Below are 18,545 nucleotides of genomic sequence, written 5' to 3'. Positions count from 1 at the left end.
AGCACCATCATCACTGAAGCCCATACAGAGTTATCTGCTTAATGCACAAGTTACTTACCTTCGGTAACGATATAGAAGTAAGAAACAGTAGTTAGTATTAGATTCCTTACCTTAGAATATCCCCAGGCGTCAGACTGGATCTGGAAACTTTTGCGTAGCAGTAGCCTGGCACGTCGGTAGGCGTCGTCTGCGGCTCCGCGTCCGTCGTAGGCGCCGGGATGACGTCGCCGGAGTACTTAGACGCCTCCCTCGGGCGCTGACGTCAGTTTTTATACACAGCTTTTCTGCGCCAGAAACGCAAAGCCATGATAAAAACCAACACTGGTGCCAAGAAACTAGGGCCCTGAAAGGGGTGAACCTTAACCCTAGATATCAGTTCGCAGAACAGGGAGGATGGGTGGGGCGGTAAGGAATCTAATACTAACCACTGTTTCTTACAGATATATCGTTACAGAAGGTAAGTAACTTGGGCATCTGAAAGAAACAGGTTAGTATTAGATTCCTTACCTTAGAATAGATACCCCAGCAATACCAACTCCGGTAGTGGGTCTGCGAACCAATGATCACATCAGAAAGTCCTGGAGAACGGAACGGCCGAAAAAACCATCTCTCCGGACTTAGCTGTCCAGGCAGTAGTGTCTTGTGAACGTGCGCAGCGAGGCCCACATAGCTGCCTGACAGATGTCCTGCAAGAGGACTCCCCGACCCAGGGAAGTAGTAGCCGCCGTGGCCCATGTGGAATGGGCACGTAGTCTCACAGGAGGCTCCTTTCTAGCCAGAGAGTAACAAGCCTTGATGCACAAGAGGACCCATCGAGAAATGGTCGGCTTGTGCACCGCCTGACCCTTCTTAGCACCCACGTAACCAACAAAGAGTTGGTCATCCACCCAGAACTGGCGTTTGCGATCCAGATAGAATGAGAGCGCACGTTTTGGGTCCAGACGGTGGAGCCTCTCTTCCTCTTTAGAGGGATGCGGAGGCGGGAAGAAGGTGGGCAAGGTGATGGACTGCCCGATGTGGAAGGCTGTGACTACCTTGGGCAGGGAAGAGGGTCGCGTCCGCAACACAACTTTGTCCGGATGGACAGAAAGGAAAGGAGGTTGAGAAGAAAGGACCTGGAGCTCACTCACTCTCCTGGCAGAGGTGATGGCAACCAGGAATGCAGTCTTAAGAGTAAGGAGACGAAGAGGACAGGTATGAAGTGGCTCGAAGGGAGCGCACATCAGAAAAGTCAGAACAAGGTTCAAGTCCCACTGAGGCATCACGAAAGGAACAGGAGGGAATATATGAGTGATGCCCTTCGAAAACCTATTTACAACTGGGGACTTGAACAAAGAGGGCTGATCAGGGAGCCGTAAGAAGGCGGAAATGGCAGAGAGGTATCCCTTCAGAGTGCCCAGAGCAGAGCCCTGCTGCGCAAGAGAAATGAGAAAGAGGAGAACCTCCGAAAGAGGGGCAGAAAGGGGATCCACAGCCTTTGCTGTGCACCATGCCACAAATTAGTTCCACCTGCAGGCGTATACCGATTTTGTGGAGGGACGCCTGGCTCACATTACAAACTTCAGGAGGCAAGTCAAATGGCTTCTATCAAAAAGGAGGGAAGAGGATTCAAGGTCCATTCAGTTCCCCTAGTTAGATACTGAATTAATCAAAAGGGAATGGACACTGGTGTCTACTAAACCTTCGGTTAGTCTTTGAAAACCCTCATAGACAGCCTGATTTAGTCGATGCGGTGTATCTTTTATCCGCCCCGTCAGGCGTCATGGCATATTCATAGGGTAGTCAAATAACGTGTGGTATGCCTGCCTCACCCGAGGCTACCTCTGGTCCAGGTAGAAGTGTCCAGAAATAATAGGAAAGGGAAAAATATAAAAACAGTGTGTCACCCAAAAAGAATTTTTAATGAAAAGGTTGGCACTGTTGTTAAAAAATTCGATATATATGTAATCGGGCAACTAGATTACCATATATCTATATATATATGGATGCGTAAACATGTTTCAGCTCTATGAGCCCAGCCGGGTCTGTAGAGCTTTCGTCAGGACAAAAAGACAAAAATACATACATAGAAGGTACTTACACAACTTGTGTAGGTTCCTATAGCTATTATGGAATTTCTTATACAGTCACCTATAATGTGGGAACACAAACCAATACACTATATTATGGTATGTTAAATGCGGTGAGTAGGCATAATACTTTTCTTAAAGCACACAGACTAGAATTACTAGTAAAAGGTATGCACCTAATTGTAGATACATTAATAGTGAGAAGGAAGGAGGGCAGGGGAAAACAGGTTTCAAGTCTCTAAACACAGAGAGGAGGCTACTTGTGCAATTCGTGCTTATTGGTGGGGTAGGAGTGGAATGCTAAGAGTGCAGGGTCCCTGTAGTGACAGACTTCTGTAGTTAGACTACAAATCACTGCGTCAGTGTTATTAATGTCGAGCATCTGTTCTACAAAAGCGGGATGTTATTATGCATTTACGCGCTTGATACTGGGGGATGCCTGTTAATATCGTACTTGCACGCATGTGGCAAAACATCAAATACATCAGGCTATTCCTAATTACATCGAAAGCAAGATGTCCCAAAGCGGGGAATATCTCCTGGCTGTGATTACACGCTTTAAAGCGGGATGTGGTTCACTCTGGTTATTAAGGTCTCTCAGAGATGATTGCACGCACGGATAAAAAAGTGGCAAACATTCTGCGATTTGAGCATAGTCTTTAAAGTATGTAGCACGCGGGGAATTTATCTTTGCTGCAAATACGCGCTACGCTTGTTACGCGCATGTATTCAGGCGCCCAGCAGTGTATTGTAAATCACAATGAGAGCAAGGTTTCTTAAAGAAAGTTGCGATTCTTGTTTAAAAAACGGTGTCAGTGTCACAGTCACAGGTTCGTGCTCAAAAACTGTTGTCAATTACTACGCTGCTCTATGGGTGCCAATTCCAATAAAGTGCATATTTACACACGCGGCAAAATTTCAGAAAAAATACCTTAATAGGCGTTCTTAGAGGCTTCTACAGGAGTGAAGAGTCGCTAGGAGTGGTCTTTGCTAGAAAAATTTACCAACTCTGTTAGAATATAATAGGTAGGACTTCTTACCCGAGTAAAGTCGTCTTCAATCATAATTCTTACCCACGAGGACCAGCTTTCAGTCCCTGTGCTGACTCTGCCCCTGGTTACAGGCGGGGCTCTGCCTTCCAGTCTTTAGGCAGGAGTATAGACACTAAAAAAGGACTAAAATACAAACAAGTTAGTCCCTCCAAGATGGTTCCCTCCACCAGTTCAAAAAACGAAATGCTTTATATATATATATATATATATATATATATATATATATATATATATATATATATATATATATATATATATATATTTATATATATATTTTTTTTTTTTTTTTTTTAAACATAAAGGCTCAAGGACCTGGTGTTTACTTGAAAGGGGTGCAATATTAACCAACTTAAACATAATTCTTACCCACGAGGACCAGCTTTTAGTCCCTGTGCTGTCTCTGCCCCTGGTTACAGGCGGGGCTCTGCCTACCAGTCTTTAGGTAGGAGTCTAGACACTAAAAAAGGACTAAAATACAAACAAGTTAGTCCCTCCAAGATGGTTCCCTCCACCAGTTCAAAAAACGAAATGCTTTATTTATATTTTTTAAACATAAAGGCTCAAGGACCTGGTGTTTACTTGAAAGGGGTGCAATATTAACCAACTCAAAAGCGGGCATGGACACAGTCCTGCTACTATGGTTAGCTTAAGTTCCTGACAAACCGAGTTCGTCGGTGGATTTAAGAGTATCAATATATATTTACATTATGGTAGTCGTACTCCACTTAGACATTGGGGAAAAGAGTGACAGACATCCGTGGGATGATGCCAATTTTATATCACAGTTACCAAACTGGATGAGTTGTTCCTGCCATCATCAGAATGGTTTGCAAGTCTGATATTCAAGTGCATGTTTTAGATGTTTTTAATAGAGATGTTTTCAATAAAACTGACTCCAGGGAATATTATCATTCATCCCTGATATATGGGTGCCAAGATGGTCCACCCACCTTTGTTCTTTTTCAAAAAGAACTTGCTCTGCGCTGTTGTTCTTGTCTTGTAGCATTTCTAGTACTGTCCAGCTCAACTCATCACAGGTATGTCCTGCTTCCACGAAGTGTGTGCAGAGTTTCGTGGTGTTTTTCTTCATTCTGACATTGCTCCTGTGTTCTCCAATTCGTCACTTGATTTTTCTGCAGGTCATACCTATATATTGACGTCTGCAGGGGCAGGTGACGTTGTAGATTAGATGTGTCGAGTTGCAATTATTATGTTGCTTTTGGGTCCATTTTAGAGTATCGGTCAATTGTAAGGTTTTAGTTGATTTTGTGAATTTACATACTCCGCAAGTGCCACATGGATAGTGGCCAACTACAGGTTCCATCCTGACATCTCTAGTGATAGACTGGATTTGTTTTCTCTTTGGTCCATACAAGACCAAAGAGAAAACAAATCCAGTACTAAAATACTAATTGCAACTCAACACATCTAATCTACATGGTCACCTGCCCCTGCAGACGTCAATATATAGGTATGACCTGCAGAAAAATCAAGTTACGAATTGGAGAATACAGGAGCAATGTCAGAATGAAGAAAAACACCACGAAGCTCTGCACACACTTCGTGGAAGCAGGACATACCTGTGATGAGTTGAGCTGGACAGTACTAGAAATGCTACAAGACAAAAACAACATTTGGTAACTGCGATATAAAATTGGCATCATCCCACGGTCTGTCACTCTTTTCCCCAATGTCTAAGTGGAGTACGACTACCATAATGTAAATATATATTGATACTCTTAAATCCACCGACGAACTCTGTTTGCCAGGAACTTAAGCTAACCATAGTAGCAGGACTGTGCCCATGCCCGCTTTTGAGTTGGTTAATATTGCACCCCTTTCAAGTAAACACCAGGTCCTTGAGCCTTTATGTTTGAAAAATATAAATAAAGCATTTCGTTTTTTGAACTGGTGGAGGGAACCATCTTGGAGGGACTAACTTGTTTGTATTTTAGTCCTTTTTTAGTGTCTAGACTCCTGCCTAAAGACTGGTAGGCAGAGCCCCGCCTGTAACCAGGGGCAGAGTCAGCACAGGGACTGAAAGCTGGTCCTCGTGGGTAAGAATTATGTTTGAAGACGACTTTACTCGGGTAAGAAGTCCTACCTATTATATTCTAACCGAGTTGGTACATTTTTCTAGCAAAGACCACTCCTAGCGACTCTTCACTCCTGTAGAAGCCTCTAAGAACGCCTATTAAGGTATTTTTTCTGAAATTTTGCCGCGTGTGTAAATATGCACTTTATTGGAATTGGCACCCATAGAGCAGCGTAGTAATTGACAACAGTTTTTGAGCACGCACCTGGGACTGTGACACTGACACCGTTTTTTAAACAAGAATCGCAACTTTCTTTAAGAAACCTTGCTCTCATTTTGATTTACAATACACTGCTGGGCGCCTGAATACATGCGCGTAACAAGCGTAGCGCGTATTTGCAGCAAAGATAAATTCCCCGCGTGCTACATACTTTAAAGACTATGCTCTAATCGCAGAATGTTTGCCGCTTTTTTATCCGTGCGTGCAACCATCTCTGAGAGACCTTAATAACCAGAGTGAACCACATCCCGCTGTAAAGCGTATAATCACAGCCAGGAGATATTCCCCGCTTTGGGACATCTTGCTTTCGATGTAATTAGGAATAGCCTGATGTATTTGACGTTTTGCCACATGCGTGCAAGTACGATATTAACAGGCATCCCCCAGTATCAAGCGCGTAAATGCATAATAACATCCCGCTTTTGTAGAACAGATGCTCGACATTAATAACACCGACGCAGTGATTTGTAGTCTAACTACAGAAGTCTGTCACTACAGGGACCCTGCACTCTTAGCATTCCACTCCTACCCCACCAATAAGCACAAATTGCACAAGTAGCCTCCTCTCTGTGTTTAGAGACTTGAAACCTGTTTTCCCCTGCCCTCCTTTCTTCTCACTATTAATGTATCTACAATTAGGTGCATACCTTTTACTAGTAATTCTAGTCTGTGTGCTTTAAGAAAAGTATTATGCCTACTCACCGCATTTAACATACCATAATATAGTGTATTGGTTTGTGTTCCCACATTATAGGTGACTGTATAAGAAATTCCATAATAGCTATAGGAACCTACACAAGTTGTGTAAGTACCTTCTATGTATGTATTTTTGTCTTTTTGTCCTGACGAAAGCTCTACAGACCCGGCTGGGCTCATAGAGCTGAAACATGTTGACGCATCCATATATATATAGATATATGGTAATCTAGTTGCCCGATTACATATATATCGAATTTTTTAACAACAGTGCCAACCTTTTCATTAAAAATTCTTTTTTGGTGACACACTGTTTTTATGTTTTTCCCTTTCCTATTTTTTCTCGACACTTCTACCTGGACCAGAGGTAGCATCGGGTGAGGCAGGCATACCGCACGTTATTTGACTACCCTATGAATATGCCATGACGCCTGACGGGGCGGATAAAAGATACACCGCATCGACTAAATCAGGCTGTCTATGAGGGTTTTCAAAGACTAACAGAAGGTTTAGTAGACACCAGTGTCCATTCCCTTTTGATTAATTCGGCAAGTCAAATGGCCTCAACTGCCGCCGCACAATCTCCACGCATGTAAGTGGAGACTGGACAGGTTCGGGTGGAGGACCGTCCCCTGCGGCAGAAGGTCCTCCTGAAGAGGCAGACAAATCGGGGGATCGACAGACATGCTGAGTAGCACGGGATACCAGTATCTTCGTGCCCAGTCCAGAGCCACAAGGATGACTTGGGCCCGGTCACGCCTGATCTTCTTCAGCACTCTGGGCAGAAGTGGTATAGGCGGAAAGGCGTACAACAGACCGCAGCTCCACTCGCGACGAAAAGCATCTCCGAGCGAGTGCTGCCTTGGAAATTCCAATGCGCAGAACTGATGACATTGCGCGTTCACTTCTGTGGCGAATAGATCTAACCAAGGCTCTCCCCACTGCTGAAAGAGGCCTTACGCCAGGTCCGAGTTCAGACGCCATTCGTGATCCATCATGCACCGACGGCTGAGTTTGTCCGCCCTGGCGTTCAGGGAACCTGCCAGGTGTTGAACCACCAGGGTCACGCCCAGATGTTCCAGCCACTGCCAGAGGCGCAGAGCCTCCTGGCATAGGGTCCACGATCCAACCCCGCCCTGTTTGTTGCAGTACCACATGGCGGTGGTGTTGTCCGTGAACACCTGCACTACACTCCCCCGGACAGAGGGGAGGAATGCCTTCAGTGCAAGCCGGATCACCCGCAGCTCCAGAAGGTTGATGTGGAGCTGGGTCTCCGCCGGAGACCAGAGGCCTCTGATCTCCGCCTCTCCCATGTGCCCGCCCCAGACCTGGAGGGACGCTTCCGTCACAACTACGTACTCCGGTTGGGGTAGGGAGGGATATGCCACTGACCCAATTGCGGTCCGTGAGCCACCACTGCAACTGTCTTGCAGTACCCTTCAAGATCAAGACATGGTCGGACAAGTTGCTCTGATGCTGGGCCCACTGGAACTTCAGGTCCCACTTCAGAGCCCGCATCCGCCACCTGGCGGGATGCACCAGAATGATGCAGGAGGCCATCAGCCCCAGAAGCCGCAGCGTCAACCTGACCGAGATTCGGGATAACGGCTGAAAGATCGAAATCAGAGCCTGAATATCCCGAACCCGCTGTTCGGGAGGATAAACCCGAATCTGCGCAGAGTCTAGAACCACTCCGATGAAGAGGAGCTTCTGAGAGGGACACAGGTGTGACTTCGGCACAATGATGGAGAACCCCAGCAGGTGCGGGAGGTCGGCGGTAGTCTGGAGGTGGCCGACGACTGGCTGGGGCGAGCCTGCCTTCAACAACCAGTCGTCGAGGTAGGGGAAGACTGAAACCCCTAACCTGCGCAGATGAGCTGGGACCACCGCCATCACTTTCGTGAACACCCATGGGGCACTGGTAAGGCCGAAGGGGAGCAGGGTAAACTGAAAATGCTTGTGGCCTACCGTGAACCGCAGGTAGCGCCGGTGGGCTGGCAGGACGGGGATATGAAAGTAAGCGTCCTGCAAGTCCAGCGCTACCATCAAGTCTCCCGGGTCCTGGGCAGGTAAGACCTGAGCCAGTGTCAGCATCTTGAACTTCTCCTTCCGGAGGAAGCCGTTGACGTTCCGCAGGTCAAGATAGGGCGTAGGCCCCCTTTGCCCTTCTTGGGAGCAAGAAAGTAGTGAGAGTAGCAACCAAACTCTACTTCTGGCCCAGGAATTTGCTCGATGGCCCCCTTGGCCAAGAGGGCCGTATCTTCCTCTCGCAGAAGATTCAAGTGATCCCGGACACGTGGTGGTACTGCTGGAGGGGTCGCCACGAAGGGCAGGGAGTAGAACTTCCGGACGATCTGCAGCACCCACCTGTTCAATGTGACAGTGCGCCAGTGGAGGAGGTGATGGCGAACCCTGCCCCCCACTGGCGTCACGTGGGCCTGAAAGCACGGACTAGGAGGGCTTTGAGGCGGATGCTGCGAGGGGGTGGATGTGAACTGGCTTCGCCGTTGTCACCGGGCACTGCCACGGCGGTTACCACGTCCGCCACCGCGCTGGATGTTAGTCTGCGGCCCGTGGCTGGCAGGACGTGAGGGGGAGCCCCTTCCTTGGCCACGAAAGGAGCAAAAGGCAGCAGTTTGCTGGCGCAGGGCTGACAGGCCCAAGGACTTGGCCGTAGCCCTGGAGTCCTTAAAGCGCTCAAGCGCACGGTCTCCCTTGTCGCCAAAGAGGCGACGGCCATCAAACAACATATCCATAAGGGTGTTTTGGACATCAGCCGAAAAGTTAGCGAACCTCAGCCAGGCGTGGCGACGAATCGCCACCGTCGTTGCCATCGCTCTACCAAGCGAGTCCGTTGTATCCAGTCCACACCGGGTGGAATAACGTGCCGCATCCCGACCCTCCGCAAGGGCTTGGGCGAGTGTAGTCTGGGCCTCCTCTGGACATTGTGGCAGCACGTCCACGTCAGTGTCCCACTGAGAGTGGGTATAACTGCCCAAGAGGCACGCGGTGTAAACTGACCGCAACCCCAAACTCAGTGAGGAGAACATCTTTTTACCATACTGTTCGTACCTGTTGGATTCCCGATAGGGGGGAGCCGTCAGGAATGCGGTCTGGAAGTTAGAGGCCTGTATAACCAGGCTCTCGGGAGGGTTGGGTGGACAGGAAGCAAGGGTCGCCCGCAGCCGGGCGGTGGCGTCTGGCCACGCTCCTATCTACAGGGGGATCTGTAGCGGGCATTGACCAAGTGCCCAGAAGAACGTCAGACAAGGCCTCATTAAACGGCAACAGAGGCTCTGAAGAGTTGGAACTCTGAGGTGAATAGGCGATGGGTCCTCTGGTAGCAGTGGGGAGGAAGGGCGTGGAGGAGGTGGAAAGTAAGGCAAAGAAGGAGATGGGTGAGGGGGAGGTAGACGAGACAAAGGAGGTGGTGGAGAGGTGCATTTGTCATAGCACTAAGGCTTCCTAGGCACTGACTCTGAATGTGTATTTGATGTTTTCTTGATTAACAGGATCCTTTACAGTGACAGAAGGCTTAGCTTGGATCCATTTAGTCTCTGGATGATGTGGATGTGTGGCTGTCTGGCGCTGATTTTCTCTTGGAGGCGCTCTAAGATCGGTTGGTCTTGATCCTCAGAAGTGGTACAGGAAGTGACACTAGCTGTTGAGAAGACGAGGATGGTTGTTGTCCTGCTGACTGAGCTAGAAATCCATGGCCCTGTGTGGGGTGTTAGATTGTGTAACCGAAGAAAAGGGGTATGCAACACTTCGAACTGGAGAGCAAATACAATTGTTGTTCCTTCCGATGAGTGAGATGGATCCGAGCGGGTTTGGCAAAACCACCACACAGTGTGGAACTGGGGCTTGAAGATACACATCTGAACCCGATTCGGAAAAAAACAATCTAACAAAAGAGCTGATGCCCTTGCGCATTGAGCTGGCTATTTATATAGTATGACAAAAAGAGGTATACTGTGCAAAGAGTCCAGGCACCGGTGTTGACAGGGGCTTGCTCTAGCAATCCCAAGGTGCTCTTCTATGGGGTAGTGTGGTTGAGCAGCCTTAGGCTTATCAGAGGGGAGTTTTCGATATCTGCAATACACACACAGTCAATAAATGATGCACATGACTTCATAAGGAGAATAAAAGCAATTTATACAAATTACTCATCTGTGTATAACTTTTGGCACGAAGAGCATCAAAATCATATAAGTACATTTTGTGGCATGAACTTTTACAGGTTTGAAAAATCAACATTAAGTGCAATCTCTGAAGTGGCAATGTTATCCTATGGAGAAAGTCATACACTACAAAGAGGTACTTCACAGTGACTTAAGGGGCTAATCTCATTGACCCAAGGTAATTATGGGGCACGGTCCAAGGCAGACCCAACATGTCATCTTGGGTGGCACTGGGGCGGCTGGGTTCAGAGGTGCTTCTCAGCTTCGGCGTGCCCAATGTTATCCTATTGGGGGAAAACATGCACTGCATTTGGGCATTTCACAGCGAGTTATGGGACCAATACCTTGGGCTTAAGGTAAGTATGGGGCAAGGTCCAAGGCAGTACCAACAAGTCACCTCGGCGGACGGGTGCACAGGTACTTTTTGAGTTGGTCTGGTCGAAAAGGGGCTACAGGCATGGTCTGGGAAACCAGTCATGTTGAACCAACAAGGGGGGGATCAGGTCTCACGATGCTCTGGGATGTGGGGACACCTTCATCTACTTCCACTCGGGCTAGGGGCGACGGGTGCAGAGGTGTCTTGAGGGGTTGGGTTTTACACAGCTGAGTCACTCACGGTCGGGGGCTGCACACAGAGGCTGCAGGCATCATCAACGAACCCCCCACCCCTCCCCCGCTGGCAAACATTAAGGTGGGCTTTGTCTCTGGAGGGCTGGGGAACCACACTGGCACTGCTGGCCCATTTCCACTCTGACTTGACTGAATGAATGAATACGCACTTATAAAGCGCATGGCTACCCGTGGGGCATCCCAGCGCATACCGTCACCACACTCATTCAACAGTGATCAAGCAAAAAGAAAGGTCTTCAGCTGATTCCTAAACCTGAGATGGTCAACCTCAAGGCAGATGAGATCAGGAAGCTGATTCCAAAGCCTGGCTGCGTTATAGGAGAACAATCGTCCTCCAGTACGAGACCGTTTAACCGTTGGAACTGACAGCAGTTGTGTATTGCTAAATCTCGGAGTCCTCTTGGTGTCGTATAACTGCACCAAGGGCTGCAACAAGGCTGACCCTTTACCAGAGATGCACTTATGGACAATGCACAATGCTTTAAAGCTAACCCTATCTACAACGTGCAGCCAATGAAGTCATCTGAAGGCTAGTTTAGCTGACTTATGCCTAGGGATACCCGTCAAAAGACGAGTAGCACAATTCTGTGCTGTCTGCAATTTCCCGATAGTTCCCAGTGGTGCACCCAGGTAGACTACATTTGCGTAGTCCAACCGTGAAAGAACCAGGGAGTGAACCACCATGCGCCTGGCTTCAGATGGCAGAAGGGTCAAAAATCTTCTGCATTGTCCTGATCAGGCCATAACAATTAGCGGCAACCTTACTTGCCTGAACTTTGAGATTCAAATTACAGTCCAACCAGACCCCAAGACTCTTAATTTGTGTCTTAGGGACAGGAGGCGCACCAAGGCAGGCAGGCCATAAAGAATCCAGATTGTGGGGTGCAGCATGACCAAGAATCATTATCTCTGGCTTTGTGCCATTTAATCTAAGAAAGGACAGCTCCATCCACTCAGAGACCTTCACAAGACAGCCCTCCAAGCCTGAGTTTGAGACATCTTGCCGGTTAAGGCCCACCACTAATTGAGTGTCATCCGTGTATGTGACAGTGTGAATCTCCCAGGGAAGTACCACCTCAGCCAATGGCCTCATATAGATATTAAATAAGGTGGGACTCAACGAAGAACCCTGCGGGACTCCACACTGCAACGACCTCCGCCGAGAAAGAACGCCTTCTTTAAAGACCACAAAGGACCTGTCCGAAAGAAATGACTGTAACCATTCAAGGACCGTACCTCCCACACCCACCTCCCTCAGTCTTTGAATCATTATATGATGATTAACAGTGTCAAAGGCTGCGCTGAGATCTAGTAAAATAATTGCAGCACAGCCTCCGGTATCCAAGATCTTCCTAGACTCTTCAAGGACCGCAAGGAGAGGAGTCTCCGTGCCATGGCATTGCCTGAAACCGGTCTGGGTCGGATGTAGGTGGTTTTTCTCCTCCAGGTGATTTGTCAAAACTGCATTGACGTGTCTTTCTGCCAGTTTACTCAAACCTAGCAACAGAGAGAAGAGCCGATAATTAGACGAATCATCGGGGTCTAGGTTAGTCTTCTTAAGCAGGGCTTTAACTCTGGCTTGTTTCCACAAACCCGGGACCTGTCCCATTGAAAGGGATGCATTTATCACATCCAATATCCGGGAGTAGACGCTGTTGCTGCTATCATTAAGACTTGCTTACTTTTAAAACTGTATTTTTAACTTTGTAAAGCACTCTTGCACTTTAGGGCATCACGGAGCGGATCTAGCGCTCACGTGACCCTCACACCGGAGTCCTTCGCCGCTGGCCACGCCCACCGCTAGGCCACGCCCCCTTCCCGCCCTTGAGGCCCCCTATATCAAATGTGCATCTACAGAACGCGCAGCGGGCGCTCCGCTTGCGCGCCGAAGGCGCACCTAAGGCAAGCCCGTCTGCGCCCGTCCGCGGCCGGACGGGGCTAGGGGCACGACTCCATGCCAATTTCATCTCTTACTCCTCTGAGGAGCTCACCACCCTCCAAGGCCATTGGCCACTCTCGGAGTCTGTCCGTAGGCACATTATTTCACTAGGGCTTGTACCTTCTTCCACTCCTACTCTGCCGTTCTCTCCGCCCGCCTCTCCCCCACAATGCCCTTCCCCCACCCGACCCTTTTCCTCCTACTCCGTCACTATCCATTCTCTAACTTAACACCAGGTCAGCGGTCAAGCACCATCATGAGCTCTTTGTCTTGCTCGATTCTGAGAAGCCTGACTTACTGCTCTTGACCGAAACCTGGTTCTGCGATTCTTCCCTTCCCGTTCTCTTGGCTACCCTCCCCCCTCCTACGTGGCCTTACGCGCTGATCGTCCGGCTGGTAGGGTTGGCGGTGGAGTGGCGATAATCGCTCGGTCGGAACTAAATTTTCAAACCATCCCCTATTCCTTCCACTGAATTCCTTACAGTTCGCTCCCTCGCCTTCTCCCCCCCATCACCTGTCTCCTAATGTACCGTCCTCCCCAGCCTTCGCCTCTGTTCTTGCCGGCCTTTCAAGACCTACTGGCCAACATGGTGGTCAACTATGCATCGGTCTTGGTACTAGGGGATTTCAATTACTGGCCCTCGGACCCTTCTGAGTGCACAGCCTCGAAAGAATTCACGGAGTCTCTCACATCTTTAAATTTTATGTCGCACATCTCTGTTCCCACTCACTCTCATGGTCACATACTTGACCAGGTCTGGTCCCTTAATCTGCCTGTTTCCCCGGTGACGATTTCCCCCTGTCCTTGGTCCGATCATGCCCTTATTTCCTTCTCCATCTCTCTCAACCCGGTATCCAAAGTCCCCCACGCCAAAAATACCTGGGCGCGGAATTGGAACAGAGTTGACTTTCCCACCCTGACGTCTCACCTTCGGAATTCCACCCCGTCCCTCTCTGGTCTTCCGTCCGACTCTCAAGCCAACACTATCAATACCTGGTTGGCTAGAGGTTGTGACTCAGTGGCCCCCCTGCGTCGCATCTCCGTTCGACGACCCAAGGAGTCTAATAGGTGGTTTAATGACCACCTAAAAGAACTAAAATTGTCCGCTCGACAGGCAGAAAGGCACTGGAGGAAAAATTACTGTCCCTCACTCAAAACCCTCTATCTGACATCACTCGCTGACCACAAGACCGCAATCCTTGCCGCCAAAACCTCTTATTTCTCAACAAAAATAATGTCTGCTGAAAATAAACCTAGGGAGATCTTCGGCATAGTGCAGGACCTGGCCTACTCCGATAGGGCTTCACCTCAAATCCCCCCATCCCAGCCTCTATGCAACCAATTAAATACTTTCTTGACAAGATCGCTACCATTAAGGCCAACATCCCCCCCCCCCTCGTCTGCCTTTGTTGACCCTTCTCCTCCTACTATTCAAAACCTTCTCACCTCCATCCCTCCCCTCACTGAAGAGGTATTCCTGGAGATACTCCCCAAAGTAAAATCAGGTTCTCCGGCAGACATCTGTCCGGCGCGAATCCTCCAACAAATCTACTCCTCTTGTCCTGAACCCCCCATTACCTTCCTTAACAGCTCCTTAGCGCAGGGAGTAGTGACCCCTACGCTCAAATCAGCCACCATAGTGCCCATACTAAAGAAGCCTGGCGCTGACCCATCCATCTCAGCTAACTACCGCCCCATTTCCCTGCTGCCCTACCTGGGCAAGGTGCTGGAGCGCTATGTCACCGCGGTACTCAGCACCCACATAGAGGCCAATGGGGGACTGGCTTCTCGCCAGGCTGGTTTACGACCCAGGTACTCGACTGAATCAGTCGTGGTATCAGTCCTGGACAACCTCAGAAAGGGTATGGATCACAACAAACACCAGGCGCTGGTACTCCTCGATCTCTCCGCCGCATTTGACACGGTAGACCATACCATCTTACTGTCCCGTGTCAAGGCGGCTGGAATAGAGGGATCAGCCCTGGTGTGGCTTTCCTCCTTCCTGAGGAACCGCACCCAGGCGGTCCGGCTAGGAGACTTCACAACCACCCCACTCCCCGTCACGTGTGGTGTCCCCCAGGGTTCTTCCTTGTCTCCCCTACTATTTAATCTTTCCCCTCATCTTCGCTCTTCAGCAGCTGGAGGTCACCGTGTATAACTACGCCGATGACCTCCAGCTCATCTTTGACCTATCCTCTTCTCCTCTCTCTGTCTCCAGTTTCCAGCACACCATGACATTCATCAGGGACTGGATGAACCACAACCATCTCAAGTTGAACCCGGACAAAACCGAGTTGGTTCTTACCGGAGGTTCTTCCAGTCCCTGGAACTCTCTCTTCTGGCCCCCAACCCTTGGTCTCGCCCCCACTCCTTCTACCACGGTCAAAACACTGGGGGTTAAAATGAATAATCAGCTCACCCTTCACTCTCAAAGCAGCTCTGTAGTCTCCTCCTGCTTCCTCACCCTCCGAACTATCCGCACTGTCGCCCGTTTCTTCACCCCCCAGACACTCAAAATGATCATGGCCGCTCTAGTGATATCACGGCTGGATTATGCCAATGCTCTCTACAATGGCATACCAGCATACAGTCTAAGGAGGCTACAGGTGGTCCAAAACCAAGCTGCCCGGCTGGTTTTTGGTCTCCCACGCTATCACCACTCCACACCCCTCCTCAGGGAGCTCCATTGGCTCCCTGTCAAGGAACGTTCTCTGTTTAAAACCGCCTGCATGGTTTTCCAGGCCCGTCAAGGCACCGCCCCCGCCTTCATTTCCTCATTAATAAAAGAATACGTTCCCCCCAGAGAACTTCGTTCCTCCACCAAGTCCCTTCTTCAAATCCCACGCTTCAGACGCAAAAAGTGGGGTGGGTCCAACTTCTCCACCTTGGCCCCCACTTTCTGGAACTCCCTCCCAGACCACCTTCGTGCAGCTACCCATTATGTATCCTTCCGTAAGGAACTAAAAACTTTCTTTTTAAACAGGCATTCCCTGTGTAATCCTCCCTTCCCGGCTCTACCACCGGTTCCTACTTTTGTCTCTGTAGCCAATACCCTCCACTAGCGCCAAGAAACCGTTCGGTGCACGCTGCGCTTTATAAATGTTTTAAATTAGAAATTAGAATATCACTGATACCAAATTAAGAGTAACCGGGGGCGGGGGGGACTGGATCAGCCGGTGATCCCGATTTTAGCTGGTGCAAGGAATCCTGAAGTGACAACAAGGTAAGGGGGAAAAAAAAATTCTAACATAGCTTGTCGTGCCAGTAAGGTGACAGTGCTATCCATAGCCCTGTGCTGAAAGCTAGCATAAATAGTATGAATTTTAGTAAAAAAAAAACTAGCTAGCTCCTCACAGCGACCTTGGGCATTATCATCAACAATAGTACATGCAGGGAGGGTAAGGAGGGACTTGACAATTTAAAAAATTTCAGATGGAGAATTTGAGGCTAAAGTGATTTTTCTCCTGATAATACCTAGTTTGGGCAGTTTTTATTTCATTTTTATAGAGCTTCATAGCTTTCCTATAAATGCTTTTACTAGATTCTGAGAAATCCTTCCTTCATTTCCTCTCAGCTTGCTTACATGACTGTTTTAACTGCCTTAGATTATGTGTGTACCATGGTTTCCTTAGTAGAGCCTATTCGATGACAGACCTCTTTTTTCGGGAGAACAATATTTAACACCTTGGCTGCTAGGGAGATTTTTCTCCTGTGCTGGAAAATCCCTGCTGCCATTGTTTCATGACGAGCTCAGCTCGTCATAAGCACACGACCAGTGTACTGCATGACGAGCTGAGCTCGTCATGAGCAGGGAAGGGGTTAAGGAGTCCTCCAACCAATTATTGACGTTCTCATTTGCTACTCCAGGATCCTGATGAGACACTGGGATCGTATTTCTAAGATTAGACGCCCACTCCTTAACCGAAAGTTTCGACCAGGTATGACCAAATTTATTAATTTTGACAGAGGGTGGAAGGGTTTCTAATGAAGTCCAGCTAAAAGATAGTAAAAAATGATAGGACCATGGAACCAACGTAGATTCCCCAAAGATAATATCCGGAAGATTGGTAAACAGTGGGTCAAGCAAATGTCCCAACCTATGGGTGGAGCCCATCACTATTTGCTTAATATGGAAAGTTTCCAGATAGTCTAAGAGATCCTGCGTTACAGCAAGCTCAGGGTCATCAAAATGCAAATTCAGGTCACCCAAGATGGAGAAATTCGAGGAAAGACTAGCCTCGTAGGTAACTATCTCTGGTAGATCCTTGCAAAAATTGCCTACTCGTCCAGGAGGACGGTAAATTAGCATGCCTGAAAAAGTACAGGTAGAGCAGAAACTTATTCCAAATACTAAGTTCTCACAATCAGCTAATTGGCCCGGATTAGCTCTACATTTATACACATCTTTATAAATGATGGCAATTACCCCACCCCTTCCGCCAACTCGATCTAATCTGAATATGGAGTAATTAGAAGGGAGGGCCTGGACAATCTCAGGATCAGAGTCCTTATTAGTCCAGGTTTCCGTGAGGAAGAGCACACCTGGGTTCCTTTCCTAGAGGAGTAGGGATATTTCTCTAGCATGTAGACTTAGAGCGAAGTGGTGCTGGCCAGTGTCACGTTCACGCGTCCGGAGTACGCACAGTTCTTTCTTTGGTACCTGTAGGGTGCAGAAAAGCAGCTCCACTGCTCCAAGCGAGATCCTGAGTCTTGGCAGAAGTGCTAGAGGTCCTCCCAAGCTTTTGGAGGCACAGCAGTTTACAGGATGAGTCGACTTTGTCAGGACAGCGAACATGCCTGCAGGGCTAGCTCCTAATCAGTTGCTCCTTCCATATTTCTAGCTTTTTGCTGCTGTTCAGTCCTTTTAGGTCGGCAGGATCTGATTTCCAGGTGCCAGGGACTCCCCTAAATACTAGATTTAGGGGAGTGTAGGGTAGTAGCCAATGGGCTACTTACCCCTGGGGCACTGCGCCCCATATATGACAACTTCCTGTGGGACGTGGCCATAACCCTGTTCCAGAGTTCTTAAGGCAGACTTCAGATTTTCGTATTCACTTCCAGTAGCCCACCTTAGGGGTGGAACTAGCCTGAAGGTGAACCCGCCTCTCTGATTACTAATTTTCCCACCTGCCCAGGTGCCAAAAGGGCCCTGGACAGAGAGGGTGGTTCTCTCCTGTGAGGGACGCGAGATACGCATACCAAAGACGGTGGGCTCTTTGAAGCTCCCTGAATTGGAATATTAATTCGAAGGTCATTCTGTGGGAATGGGTGTAAACACCCTCTGCCCGAGTAGGCTTTTTTCCTGACTTCCTGAGAGCAAAGGCCATCAACCTTGGGCGTCCGAAACTCGTCGGTGGTGGCAGACTGGCTAGGACCAGTCAATCAGCACACTAGTAGTTAGTAGGTTTTCATGGGGGACCTCTAAGGTGCCCTTCGGGTGCATGTATTATTAAATCCACCACAGGAATAATTGTGGGTTTATTAATACGGTATGTTTGATACCAAATATCTCAAGTTTCAGTGAATCTATCATGTAGCTTGGGAACTCGTTTTTGACCACTGTCCAACACATGTACTTACACTGGCTTACCTGATCACTTGTCTGGCAGTATTTGAACTAGCCAGCGTAGGGGCATATCTGCTCATGCAGATATGCCCACAC

General features: G+C 48.6%; 1 protein-coding gene across 16 annotated transcripts in view; it reads right to left on the bottom strand.

Moving 5' to 3' along the window:
• Nucleotides 1–18,545, bottom strand: part of MAP7D3 (MAP7 domain containing 3) — a 1,137,171-nt gene that overhangs the window by 235,123 nt on the left and 883,503 nt on the right. The gene's annotated exons all lie outside the window — the stretch shown is intronic.

This window comes from Lissotriton vulgaris, chromosome 4_1 (assembly GCF_964263255.1).
Source record: "Lissotriton vulgaris chromosome 4_1, aLisVul1.2, whole genome shotgun sequence".
NCBI lineage: Eukaryota > Metazoa > Chordata > Amphibia > Caudata > Salamandridae > Lissotriton > Lissotriton vulgaris.
The sequence above is the reverse complement of the archived record's forward strand: the minus strand, read 5'-3'. Positions and strand labels throughout refer to the sequence as shown.